This window comes from Cornus florida, unplaced genomic scaffold (genome assembly GCF_030987335.1).
Source record: "Cornus florida cultivar Cherokee Brave unplaced genomic scaffold, ASM3098733v1 CherokeeBrave_3.0.0_Hap2_Chr04, whole genome shotgun sequence".
Classification (NCBI taxonomy): domain Eukaryota; kingdom Viridiplantae; phylum Streptophyta; class Magnoliopsida; order Cornales; family Cornaceae; genus Cornus; species Cornus florida.
This window is the reverse complement of record NW_026775574.1, coordinates 50,730,711-50,744,313: the sequence shown is the minus strand read 5'-3', so window position 1 is coordinate 50,744,313 and position 13,603 is coordinate 50,730,711. Positions and strand designations below refer to the sequence as shown.

At 33.1% G+C, this 13,603-nt stretch overlaps 1 non-coding gene across 1 annotated transcript; it reads right to left on the bottom strand.

Annotated features, from left to right (window-relative positions):
* Positions 1–5,132: 5,132 nt before the first annotated feature.
* On the bottom strand, positions 5,133–5,239 carry LOC132305836 (small nucleolar RNA R71). The gene has a single exon (XR_009481711.1). It is a non-coding gene; the product is annotated as a small nucleolar RNA R71 (small nucleolar RNA).
* Between the last annotated feature and the right edge of the window lie 8,364 nt (positions 5,240–13,603).

Below are 13,603 nucleotides of genomic sequence, written 5' to 3'. Positions count from 1 at the left end.
GAGTTTTATAGAAAATAAACTGCTAATTTGTGGAAGATTTAATAGAAATTATTTTATTTTCTTTAAATTTATTATTATTTAGTTATATTTTCTTTTATTAAAAAAACTCATAATAAAAAGATAAATAGGTAATATGTGTTAAAGTAAATCTTTTAAAAACTCTTCTTATATTAATTAATAAATATTTTTTCTATTAATAATTCTTGTCTAATTAGATTTTCTTTTATTAAAAAATCATAATAAATAAATATATAGGTAATTTGTCTTAAAGTTTTATATAGAAATTCATTTAAAAACTCTTTTTAAATCGATTAATAAATATTTTTTTATATTAATAATTTTTGTCTAATTAGATTTTTTTTTTATTAAAAAACTCATAATAAATATATAAATAGGTAAATTGTGTTAGAGTTTAATAGAAATTATTTTGAAACCTCTTTTTTATATCAATTAATAAATATTTTTTATATTAATAATACTCGTATAATTAGATTTCCTTTTATTAAAAAAACTTATAATAAATAGATAAATAGGTAATTTGTGTTAGAGTTTTATAGAAACTTTTTAAATATATTTTGTCTAATGTAATAGAGTTTTATTGAAAAAAAAAAAAATAGGTAATTTGTGGTAGAGTTTTATATGAAATTATTTTATTTTCTTTAAATATATCGTTGTCTAATTATATTTTTTTTTATTAAAAAATTATAGTAAAAGGTAATTTGTGGTAGAATTTTAGAAAAATTATATTAGTTTATATATCAGTTAATAAATTTTTTTATATTAAAAATTCTTGTCTAATTAGATTTTCTTTTATTTTTACTCAAAATAATAAATAGATAAATATGTAATTTATGTTAGAGTTTTATAGAAACTCTTTAAATATATCCTTATCTAATATAATAGAGTTTTATTGAAAATAAAATGGGTAATTTGTGTTAGAGTTTTAAAGAAATTATTTTATTTTCTTTAAATATTTCCTTATCTAATTAAATTTCCTTTTATTAAAAAACTTATAATAAAAGATAATTTGTGGCAGAGTTTTAGAGAAATTATTCTATTTTCTATATCAATTAATAAATATTTTTTATATTAATAATTTCTTGTCTAATTAGATTTTATTTTATTAAAAAATTGATAATAAATAGGTAATTTGTGTTAGAGTTTTATAGAAACTTTTAAATATATCCTTGTCTAATGTGTTTTATTGAAAATAAAATAGGAAAATTATTTTATTAAAAACTCTCAATAAAAGGTAATTTGTGTTAGAGTTTTACAGAAATTATTTTATTTTACCTATTTAATTTTAATTGATAATTGATTTGTGTCAAAGTTAACATATTTGAAATTGAATTATCATTAGCACTCTAGCATTACTTAAGAATATTTCAAAAGTTGCAACAAGAAACTTCATGAGATACAGTTTTTCAAGAGAACAATCATTTTCATTGATTTGTGTCAAAGTTAACATATTTGAAATTGAATTATCAATAGCACTTGTACTATTACTTAAGAATATTTTAGAAGTTGCAACAAGAAACTTCATGAGATACAATTTTTCAAGAGAACAATCATTTTCACAGTTTATCTCTATTCATTCTACAAATTCCTCATAAGATTTTACCACGTCGGTTTAAATAAGTACGGAAACCTACCACTTGATGCGCCTAGATGTAATGTCTAATCCACTGCCCAACCTTATCATGAGGATGTAAAAAAAAAAAGCAAAAAAAAAAAAAAAAAAAAAAAGAAAGTATGAGGATAATATGTGGTGAATTAATTATTTATGCACCAATTGATTTATTTCAATATTTTATACACCAATTAATTTATTAAATATTTTACTATGCATTAACACTTTTTTTTACTAAGCAAATAATAATTAATTTTATTAATTTATAAAAATTGAGTTTATTAATTTATAAAAATTGAGTACAATATGTATTCTTTGCATATAAAACAAATAATAATCAATTTATTAATTTATAAAAATTGATATTCTTTGCATATGAAGCAAAAAATAATTAATTTATTAATTTATAAAAATTGATATTCTTCACATATGAAGCAAATAATAATTAATTTATAAAATTAAGTACAATCCTCTAATCCTTTGTTGGTTGGATCCATGTGCTAACGAATCTTGATCTCGATTTTAGATGTGCTTATTGTTATTCATCTTCAGAGAATTTGTGGAAGAACGGAACTGATAAGTGCTTAAATGTTGCACATTTCAGCACCTAAGTTAGGGTATTTCAGTCTTTGCATCTATCTTAATTTCATGTTTTAGTCCTAATTTATGTTTATGTGTATTTCAGGGCGATAAAGTTAAAATGAGTTAAGAACGGTCCATTAAAACCTTTTTGGAGTCAAGCAAAGATATTCAGAAAAAGTTCAGAAAATGACAAAAAGAGGTCGTAGCCCATTGCTCGTATAGTGTGTTTATTCTTCGAAAGTGGTAAATCTCGAGCCTTTGATGATGTTTCCAAAGATGAAGAAGCAAACCAATTAGCCCAGAGCCAAGATAGAGCTAAATAAGGCTTAAGGGAAATTTCCAACTCTTGGGGGATCGATTCCCCAGGGTGGGGGATCGATCCCCCAGGACTTGGCAACATTACAGATTTTTTTTTTATTGTTTGGGCTTATTTTGTGAACTATTGGGCTTCAATAGGGTTGTTACTTAAGGCCCAGTGAGCCATTAGATTAGGGTTAGTATTTATTTTATTTAGGTGAATATTATTTTTTGATTAAGTTTTTTTAGTATTCTGTATCGATATTTTTATTCTCTGGAAAAACACGGGAAAGAGGAGAAAAGCCAAGAACAGGCTAGGGTTTTGAGAAGAAGCTCAGAGATGATGAATCCAAGGATGGAGATTATTCTATCTTCAACTCCATCAACCATGAGTGGCTAATTCTCCTACTTAGGGTTGGATAAACCCTAAGCATGTAACCTATTCGCTCTCTCTTTTCATACTTTTTGGGGATTTATTTATGTAATTGATGTATAGGCTTGAATAACATGATTTAATTCTTTCAATTGTTTATTCGTATTAATCTCATGTTGTCTTATGTGTTATTGATGAATAAACAAGCTATACACTTGAATTCCTTGTAAATTGATTCTTGTGATGTCTATGCATGTGGTTAATTAGTTGTAATCGTGTTCAAATTGATGAAAAATTACTTTTATTTGATGGATGGCACTATATGTTTAGGTTAATTTATTGTCTAATTAGTTTTAAATTCATGTTTAATTCGTTTAATTTAAGATTAATTAATTTAATTGCAATTCAATTATTAGATAAGTAGACCATCCATACTTATGTTTGAATTCTATACTTTTTGTCACAATTGCATTATCTTCTAGATTAATGTAAGCTAGAATTGTAACTTGAATTGATGGACCATTCTTTGGATTGGTGAATTGCACTACACTTAGTTTATTTGTCATTAGGTATGCAATTCAAGCTTGAAATTGATGCTTTATACTTTTCTTTGCAAGTATTAGCTACATTAGAATTACATTTAATTATTTCCCCAATTAGTTGAAAGTGAGTGAGTTAAGGAATGTGCTTAGTGGTGAATCCTACACTCTAAGTCTCTTTCCAATCTTTTATACTCTACTCTTTATTTGCATTATTAAGTTTAAAATTAGTCTAATCACAAAACCAAACCTTTTTAGCAATCACATAAGCACTAAAGTAGAATTCAATTCTGAAAAACCTATAATTGTTTAGATCTCTTGGGACGATCCCTACTCACTTCATACTCCATAGTATAAGTGTTTAGTGGTTTTATAAATTTTAAAATATGGTGCCCACTTGACATTATTTCTAAACCTAAAGTGTTGTGTATTATTTTGTGCACACGCTTGGTCGCACCATAGTTTTGGCGCCGTTGCCGGGGATCTAATGGTTTTTAAAAGAATTGAATTAGACATTAGTTCTTTGTTGATTGTTTACTTTTAAGTCATTTTAATTTTTATTTTCTCATTTGATTTGTCAATTAGGTATTTGAAGCAAAGTGGAGCAAACGCTAGACTTGGAAGCAATTAAAAAAAAAAAAATTGAAGTTGCTTAAGGACCATTTGTAAGTTTCTCTTTAATTTTTGTCCTTAATTGTTTACTATCTTGCATGTTTTGGACAGCCCAATTGGAGGCTTAAATTGAATTATTTTATTTTTAAGTCCAAGCATACTTTCTTGTAGAAGGCATCGGCCCGTGTGGAGGCATTTATTTGTTTTAAGTGCATTGATATTATTGAGGAGTTTGGGAACATCGTATGTGGAGGTTGAAATTTTGAAATGTTGGTGTGTTGACTTGTTCTAGTGCATGCATGGTCGTAGATCACTTAATCATCCTCTTGCTCCTATAAATCAAAATCTCGAAATTTTTTTTCGGCGTTTAAGAAGTAGTATTAGGGATAGTCATCTTAATTTTTCAAATTTTGATCTTCCATCACCTTTAATGGAAGACCCAATAAATCCAATTGAAGATCCCATTATAGATCTTGGTCATGTGGATCATAATGATGTGCACCACCCACCACAAGTTCATATTGTGGATCCTCAAGGTGTGCATCCACCTTTGGGAATGCCACAACTAGTTAATCATGCGGTGTAACAACCTAATCTAGGGATGCCAAGGCCAAATGTTGTTCCCCCAATTGGTGAGCAACAACAACAATATGTTCAAATGGCATACCCTCAACAAGGTCAAATGGCATATCATCAACAAGGTCAAATGCCATATCCTCCTCTTAATCCTCTCAATCCTCCAATGGTCCTTAGGGATCGTTACACTCCAAATCAATATAATGCACCCACTTGCATTCAATTGCCAAATTTCCGTGCTCATCATTATGAGATTAAGGCTTCTACCATTAACATGTGCCCCCTTTTCTATGGGTTGAGCAATGAAGAGCCTTATAAACATTTAGATGAGTTCTTGGAAGTTTGTTCCACCGTGAAAATCACGGATGTTCCGGAAGAAGTCCTAAAAATGAAGCTTTTCCCTTTCACTCTTCGAGATAAAGCTAAATATTGGTTTAACAACTTGCGACCAAATACAATCACCTCTTGGGCACAATTGCAACAAGAGTTCCTAAAAAAGTATTACCCCGCAAGTCGAACCAATACCATGAGAACTTTCATTCGTGAATTTAAACAACAAGAAGGAGAACCCCTTCATGAAGCATGGGAACGTTTGAATAACTTGCTACGGAAGTGTCCACGTCATGACATTCCTAAGTGGCAATTAGTTCAATGTTTCTTTTCAAGTTTATCCGATGCTAATAAGGGCATTGTTGATGCTTCTTGTGGCAGAAGCTACATAGAAAGAAATGAAGATGAAATTTGGCTTCTTTTCGAAAAAATGAGTGAAAACTCAATGCATAGATCTTCATCTTCTAGGGGTGGTCACTTAGCAAATATGGGAGGCAAGAAAGCTCTAAATCAAATAAACTCTTCCATGGAAATTGCCGTCGAGGTCAAAAATCTTACTCAAAGATTTGATAAATTCCTTTTGAATCAAGGTCCGGCAATTCAATCTTATTCTCATCCTTCCAAAGAAATGTGCATGACTTGTTCTAGTTACACTCACCATACTTCAAATTGCCCTCTTAGACAAGTCATACCAAGTGAGTCTCAAGAACAAGTAAATGCAACTTTCATTCATCAAGGGAACAACCCTTATTCCAATACTTACAATCCGGGGTGGAAAAGTCATCCTAACTTTGCATGGAGAAATCAAGGAGATGGTGCAAACCCTCCCCAAAATCAAGGTTACCAAGCAAAGTATGTTCCCCCACATCTCCAAAATCAAAATCAGAATTCTCAAGGTTACCGTCCTTCATTCTATCCTCAGAATGTGAATCAATACTCCCAACCTCAAGCATCAAATTCTCAATCCTATTCTCAACCTCAAACATCAAATTCTCAATCTTACTCTAATCCAAATCAAGCGCCTCCTAAAAGTTCCGCTTTTGAGGACAAGGTCTTGCAAGCCTTAGGTGATCTTCGAAAAGATAATCAATTGTTTCATTCTCACTCTCAATCAATTGCAAAGCTTGAAGCTCAAATTGGGCAATTAGCTAATTCTTTAAATGTGAGAGAGAAAGTTAAGTTGCCTAGTCAAACTGAGACCAATCCTAAGGGCCAATTTATAGCGCAAGCAAGTCCTTCATCAGAATTTTCTGGAAATGAGCAAGTTCAAGCAATTGCTACCTTGAGGAGTGGTAGGAAAGTGGATAATAAGGTAGAGGTACCTAAGGAGGATAATGAACTGAAGCAACCAAGTGGTAGCATCCGTCCCATTCCAAATCCTATTCCTATTTCTTTGGATGCTAGTGGTTCCAAAATGGACATTCCGTCATCTTCATCACAATCTCCCCAATTAGAGAAGCCTTATGAGCCAAAAGCTCCATTTTCTCAAGCTTTGAAAGAGACTTTATCATTTGGGAGACAAGAAGAGAAAATTCATGATATGATGGAAGTGTTTAAACAAGTAAAAATCAATCTTCCTCTTCTAGATGCAATTGGGCAAATTCCACCATATGCAAAGTTTTTGAAGGACTTGTGCACACAAAAGAGGAAGAGTAAGGGAAAGGACCTTAAGAAAGTGCTTTTAACAGAACAAGTGAGTTCCATCATCCTGTCTAACACTCCTCCTAAGTTCAAGGATCCGGGTGCTCCGACCATTTCTTGTGTTATCGGAAACCAAGAGGTTCGTAGAGCTCTCCTTGATTTAGGTGCAAGTATCAATCTCATTCTATACTCTGTTTACTTGCAGTTAGGGTTAGGGGACTTGAAGCCAACATCGGTAGTAATCCAACTAGCCGATAGATCAATTAAGAAACCAAGGGGAATTGTTGAGGATATTCTAATTAAGGTTGATAAATTTTATTTCCCGGTTGATTTTGTGGTACTAGATACTGAGCCAGTCCCTAATCTCACCAATCACATTCCAGTCATCCTAGGAAGGCCATTCCTTACCACTGCCAATGCCACCATTAATTGTAGATCCAGCATTATGGACATCTCTTTTGGCAACATGATGGTTAAACTTAATGTTTTCAATGCAAGTCAACATCCCATAGATGAAGATGAGCGTTTCCTAGTAGATGTCTTAGATGAAACCATATAGGAGACTCTTCCCTCTATTCTCTCTAAGGACCCTCTTGAGGTGTGCCTTTGTGAAATGTTTAAAAGTTGTGATTTTGACACACAAAGATCCATAAGTGAGGTGAATGCTTTGATGGACTCTGTGGCCACTTTGGATTACCCACCTTGGAAAAGCAAGAAAGAACCTCTTCCTTCATTCTCTAGTACTCCACCAGTTCCATCTCTCATTTCTCCTCCTATTCTTGAGCTTAAGCCCCTTCCATCAAATCTGAAATACACCTTCTTAGGCCCAAAAGAGACTCTTCCGGTCATCATTGCTTCCAATCTTGAAAATAACCAAGAGAATGATCTTTTGGAAGTGCTTAAAGCTAACAAAGAAGCCATTGGATGGAGTGTGGCTGACTTAAAAGGTATTGACCCTTCTATTTATATGCATCGTATACACATGGAAGAGGATGAAAGGCCATTTAGGGATGCTCAAAGGAGATTGAACCCAAATATGAAGGAAGTTGTCATGACGGAGGTTGTGAAACTTCTAGATGCAGGAATCATTTATCCTATCTCTGATTCCAAATGGGTTAGTCCAACTCAAGTGGTTCCTAAAAATTCGGGAATCACAGTTGTTGAAAATGCTAAGGGTGATCTGATTTCGAAACGCACCGCCACTTCATGGCGTGTTTGCATAGATTACCGAAAGTTGAATTCTGCCACTAGGAAGGACATTGCCTTTCATTGACCAAATCTTGGAAAGATTGGCTGGGCAACAATACTATTGCTTCCTAGATGGTTATTCGGGGTACAATTAAGTGGCCCTAGATCCATTAGATCAAGAAAAGACCACATTCACATGTCTTTTCGGTACATTTGCTTATCAACGGATGCCTTTTGGATTGTGCAATGCTCCTGCCACTTTCTAAACGTGTATGATGTCAATTTTTTCGGACACGGTGGAGAAGTATTTAGAAGTCTTCATGGATGACTTCTCGATTTTTGGGTCCTCATTTGATTCGTGTCTCCAAAATCTCAAAAAAGTGCTTCAAAGATGTCGTGAGACTAATCTTGTGTTAAGTTGGGAAAAGAGCCATTTCATGGTTCAAGAAGGAATCGTGCTTGGACATGTCATCTCTAAAAGAGGAATAGAAGTAGATAGAGTGAAAGTTGAGCTAATTTCTGAATTGTCTCCACCTACTACGGTGAGGGAAATCCGCTCCTTTCTAGGACATGCCTGTTTTTATCGCCGGTTCATCAAAGACTTTAGCAAAATTGCTAGACCCTTGTGCAACCTTCTTGCCAAGGAGACTCCATTTGTCTCTGATGAAGCATGCCTAAATGCTTTTCATCAACTTCGCACTCTTCTATCATCCGCTCCCATCATGCAACCTCCAAATTGGTCATTACCATTTGACATTATGTGTGATGCTTCCGACTTCGCAATGGGTGTTGTTTTGGGGCAAAGGGTAGGTAAACTAAAATATGCTATATACTATGCAAGTAAGACTTTCTCAGGTGCCCAATTGAACTATTCTACCACCGAGAAAGAGTTACTTGCCGTAGTATATGCCCTTGATAAATTTCGGACATATCTCTTAGGATCCAAGGTAATTGTGTTTTCCGATCATGCCGTTCTTAGGCATCTTTTAATGAAAAAGGAAACCAAACCTCGCTTGATAAGATGGATCCTACTTCTTCAAAAATTTGACTTTGAAATCAAGGATAAAAAGGGCTCCGACAATGTCGTTACTGATCATCTGTCTAGATTAATGGTTGAATCTTCTCCAAATCTTGAAATTCATGAATCATTTCCGGATGAACAACTCTTTCAAATCTCAAATGGGACGTTGCCTTGGTTCGCTGACATTGTTAATTATCTTGTAACCAGCAAACTTCCCATTACTTGGTCAAAACAAGAAAAGGACCGATTCTTTGCTACCATCCGGAAATACTATTGGGAAGATCCCATTCTGTTTCGTTATTGCCCGGATCAAATCATAAGAAGATGTGTGCCGGAAAGTGAAGTTCCGAGCGTCCTTGTGTTTTGTCACACGCTTGTGGTGGGCATTTCAGTGGAAAAAAAGACCGCTTTGAAGGTTCTTCAAAGTGGGCTCTTCTGGCCCACTATCCATCGAGATGCCTATAACTTTTGCAAGGTGTGTGTTCGGTGCCAAAAGTTGGGATCAATGTCAAAGAAAGACATGATGCCCTTAACTTCAGTCTTCGTTGTTGAAATCTTCGATGTATGGGGCATAGACTTTATGGGACCATTCCCAATGTCTTATGGCTTTCAATACATCCTCGTTGCCGTTGATTATGTTTCAAAGTGGGTTGAGGCTTGTGCTACCAAAACGAATGACCACTCCGTGGTAATTGCATTCATTAAATCAAATATCTTTACTCGTTTTGGTATGCCAAGGGCTATGATAAGTGATAGAGGAAAACATTTCTGTAATCAATTCTTGAAGCAACTTTTCTTGAAATACTCCGTTACACATAAAGTGGCCACTCCTTACCATCCCCAAACAAGTAGGCAAGTCGAGGTGTCAAATAGGGAAATCAAGCTTATTCTTGAGAAAACTATCAATCCGACCCGAAAAGATTGGTCAAGAAAATTGAATGATGCTTTGTGGGCTTACCGGACAGCTTACAAGACTCCAATAGGCATGTCTCCATATAGACTTGTTTATGGGAAGCCTTGTCATCTTCCGGTTGAGCTAGAACACAAAGCACTTTGGGCAATAAAAAGGCTCAACTTTGATCTTGATAAGGCTGGAAAGAACCGTTTACTCCAACTCAATGAGCTAGAGGAATTGAGAAATGATGCCTATGATAGTTCAAAAATTTACAAGGCAAGGACAAAAGCATTTCATGATAAACATATTGTGAAAAAGTCTTTTGAAGCCGATCAAAAGGCTTGGTTATTCAACTCTAGGCTCAAATTTTTCCCTGGAAAGCTTCGAACCATAGGGAAGGCCCTTATCAAATTATCTCCGTCTCACCTCATGGGTCGGTTGAACTTAAAAATCTAAAAGATGAAGGGACCTTCAAAGTTAATGGTCAAAGGCTTAAACCATACATTGATGGACAAACTTTTCAAAGAAATGTGGAATATGCCCTCTTGGTAGATCCCATTTACTTTGAAGATTGAGAACATCTCACGTCTTTCTAGCGACGTTAAACACTAGTTGTATCGAGTTTCTCCTTCGTTGCATTTTAATTTTCATTTTATTATTATTTTATTTGTATTTTTTCTTTTGTACATTTATGCATTTTTAAATTAAAAAAAAAGTAAAAAAAATTAAAAAAAAAAAATTGTAAATGAGTAATGTAGGTTGGTGTTTGATTTTATTTCTATTTTACTATTATTATTTTTATTATTTTTATATATATTTCATGTTAGTTTTGATTTATTCAAAAACATAAAAAAAATTTTTTTTTTAAAAAAGTATTAGTTAGTATAGGTTGATAAATGATTTTATTTCAATTTTATTTATTATTATTATTATTTTTATTTTTTTATCTATTTTTCATTTTAGTGTATATATTCTTTTTAGTTTTATTTAGTTTTATTATTATTTTTTTTTTAAAAAAAAATTAAAAAAAAAGAAGAAAGATCGATCCCCAAAATGCGTGGGAGATCGATCCCATTTTCTTGGCAGAGAGCAACAAAAAAAATAGGCCAAGTGGATTGATTTCCCGTCCATGTGGATCGATCCCATTTTACTTGTATTTTTCCCTTCTCATTAAACAGTGAAGGGGACATTTTTTTGCCTAAAATTGTCGATCCCCCATCAAAGCAGATCGATCACACCTTAGCCCTTGAAACCACGAATACATTCTTCTCTTCTGTTGCTTGAAATTCTGCTTCTTCCCCTAAAAATCTCTAAACTCAATTTCATCGTCCAACCCTCACGGTTCGCTCTTCTCTTCTTGCAGCTGTTCGTAGTTCTTCTCTGGCGTTGAGGCTGAGTTTTTCCAGCGATTTAGGCTAGTTTCGCTGGCGATCAAGGCTGGATTCTCTCCGTAGATCGCGGCTGGTTCGCGGTTCTTCTCCGGCGATTTTGTGGGTCGCCGTTTGCCGTTTTCTTGGTCGCTGTTTCCAGCGATTTCGGCTTGGTCTCGCCGGTGATTTCGGCTGGGCTCATAGCTGGCGAGCTTGTGGGTAATCTTCGCCGGCGATTCTTGAACTGGTTTACCCAGCGCTGCCGGTTTCTTATCTGGCGAGCTTGTGTTAAATAAAAAAAAAAAATGTAAATAAATAAATAATAATAATAAAATTAAATAAAAAAAAATTAAATAATAAAAAAAAAAAATTTTGAATTGTGGTTTTTTTAAAAAAAAATTGGATTGATGATTTCTTAAAAAAAAAAAAAAACAGTTGAAGTGTTGTTAAAAACAATTGCATTGATAATTTAAAAAAAAAAAAAAAAATTTGAATTGATTTATTTTTAATATAAAAAATAAAAAATAAAAAAATTCAGTAGCATTCCGTCTTACTAGAGACGTTAAACTTAGCTCATTTATTTTATTTATTTTGTAGGTTGTCTATACATATTCTTTTTCTTTCTTAAAAAAAAAAAAACTTAATTTTCTTTCCATTTATTATTATTTGTTTATTATTATGTATATATATATATATATATATATATACATACATTATTTTAGTATATATTTTTCTTTCTAGTTTAGCATATTTATTCGTATTAAAAAAAAAAAAAAAAAAAAAAAACAACATCTGGGAGATCAATCCCATTCTTGAAATAAAAAAAATAAAAATCAAAAATATCAAACATATGTGTTTCCAGTATGCCCTTCTGATTGGTTAGGAATGTTTTCAGATTTTATCATGGGTTTCATCTCATATCTCTTTGCAATGTATTATATATTATTTTGAATTGTATGAATTGCTTATCCCATGTGATATTTGATATGAGTTTGCTAGTATGGTTATACAGATAGGTTTTTGCATCCAAGTTTGGGGGAGACATCTTTCCTACTGGATCATTGCCGGACTTCATAGTCTTTACCATCACGGTATACTCTTTTCATTATTTTTCATTGTTCTCATTGCACATTGAGGACAATGTACAGTTTAAGTTTGGGGGTAAGGTCATCATGATTCATTCTATTTAAGTTAAGCTTTAAATGCATGATGAGATTTGAGATGTGTTTGGCAATGATTTCAAACTTTTGAAGTATAGTTCCTTTGAAAAGCAAGTTGTTAGGGTCTAATACTTCTTGTATGCTCTAGGATGCCATTTAGGGGTAAATTTTTAATTTTTGATATTATGTTTGCTCTTGTGGTACACATCATCTTATTGGTTGAAAATGCTTTGAGAGTTGATTCTAAAATTCTACACTTGCACTTGCGCACACTAGCATTCAATTTGTGGAGTACATGCTTAGTTGATTATTGTCTTGGTTTATCCCAATTGAGCTAGTATACTTTGAAAGCTTTCATTCTTGATAAAATGACCTTGTAAAGAAAAGAAATAAAAGCACTCACCAAAGGTGAGGAATAAAAAATAAATAAAAAAATAAAAACTGCATTCTTTCAACATGTCAACTGATTAAAAAGGAAGACGAGGAAAGAATGTAAGATGTATGATTAGTTTGAGTTCGTAGCCTAGCCATTCCGAGTTATTACGTCCTTAGGAGTGTCTTTACACTTAACGGCCTAAGACTATCTGGTTTGGGAGTCGTTGGCTCAACGCTTGTTACATGGGGTGATTAGAGAGCTTAAGGAACTTGGACATTGCACATGGTTCTTTCAATGTCTTGATGTCTGGTACTATATCTGCATGCTAGTTTGAGGGTAAGGCTATGCCATTACTTTGATTTGCTAGGATAGCAACACATTTTGATGCCGGTTCACTCAAAAGGATGACAGAATTGATTCAATTTGCATGATTAATTGATTGATGTGTGGATGACCATTTTTGCTTACATGATGTTGAAATGTTGATAATAGCTTAGAAATGGCAGAAATTTGCATACTTGAGGTAGTCTACTTTCAACACTTGTTTAATATGTGTCATTGCTTCTCAAGTAAGAAAGAGCTTTTGATGTTTGTGGGTACCATTTTTGGAAACCCTCACGAGACTTCACTCGTCCACTAGGGGTAACCTAGGGGTTTAAAAGGCTTGTTGCATATGCTAAATGCAACCGTGATCCCTACGAAAGTGGTGTTATCTTTATTTGTTTTATTAGTTTATAGTAGTATATATGTTTGTTTCATTTCCATGCTTTAGTTCATTGCTAGGGACTAGCAATATCTAAGTTTGGGGGCGTGATAAGTGCTTAAATGTTGCACATTTCAGTACCTAAGCTAGGGTATTTCAGTCTTTGCATCTATCTTGATTTTCATGTTTTAGTCCTAATTTATGTTTATGTGTATTTCAGGGTGATAAAGTTAAAATGAGCTAAGAACGGTCCATTAAAGCCTTTTTGGAGTCAAGCAAAGATATTCAGAAAAAGTTCAGAAAATGACAA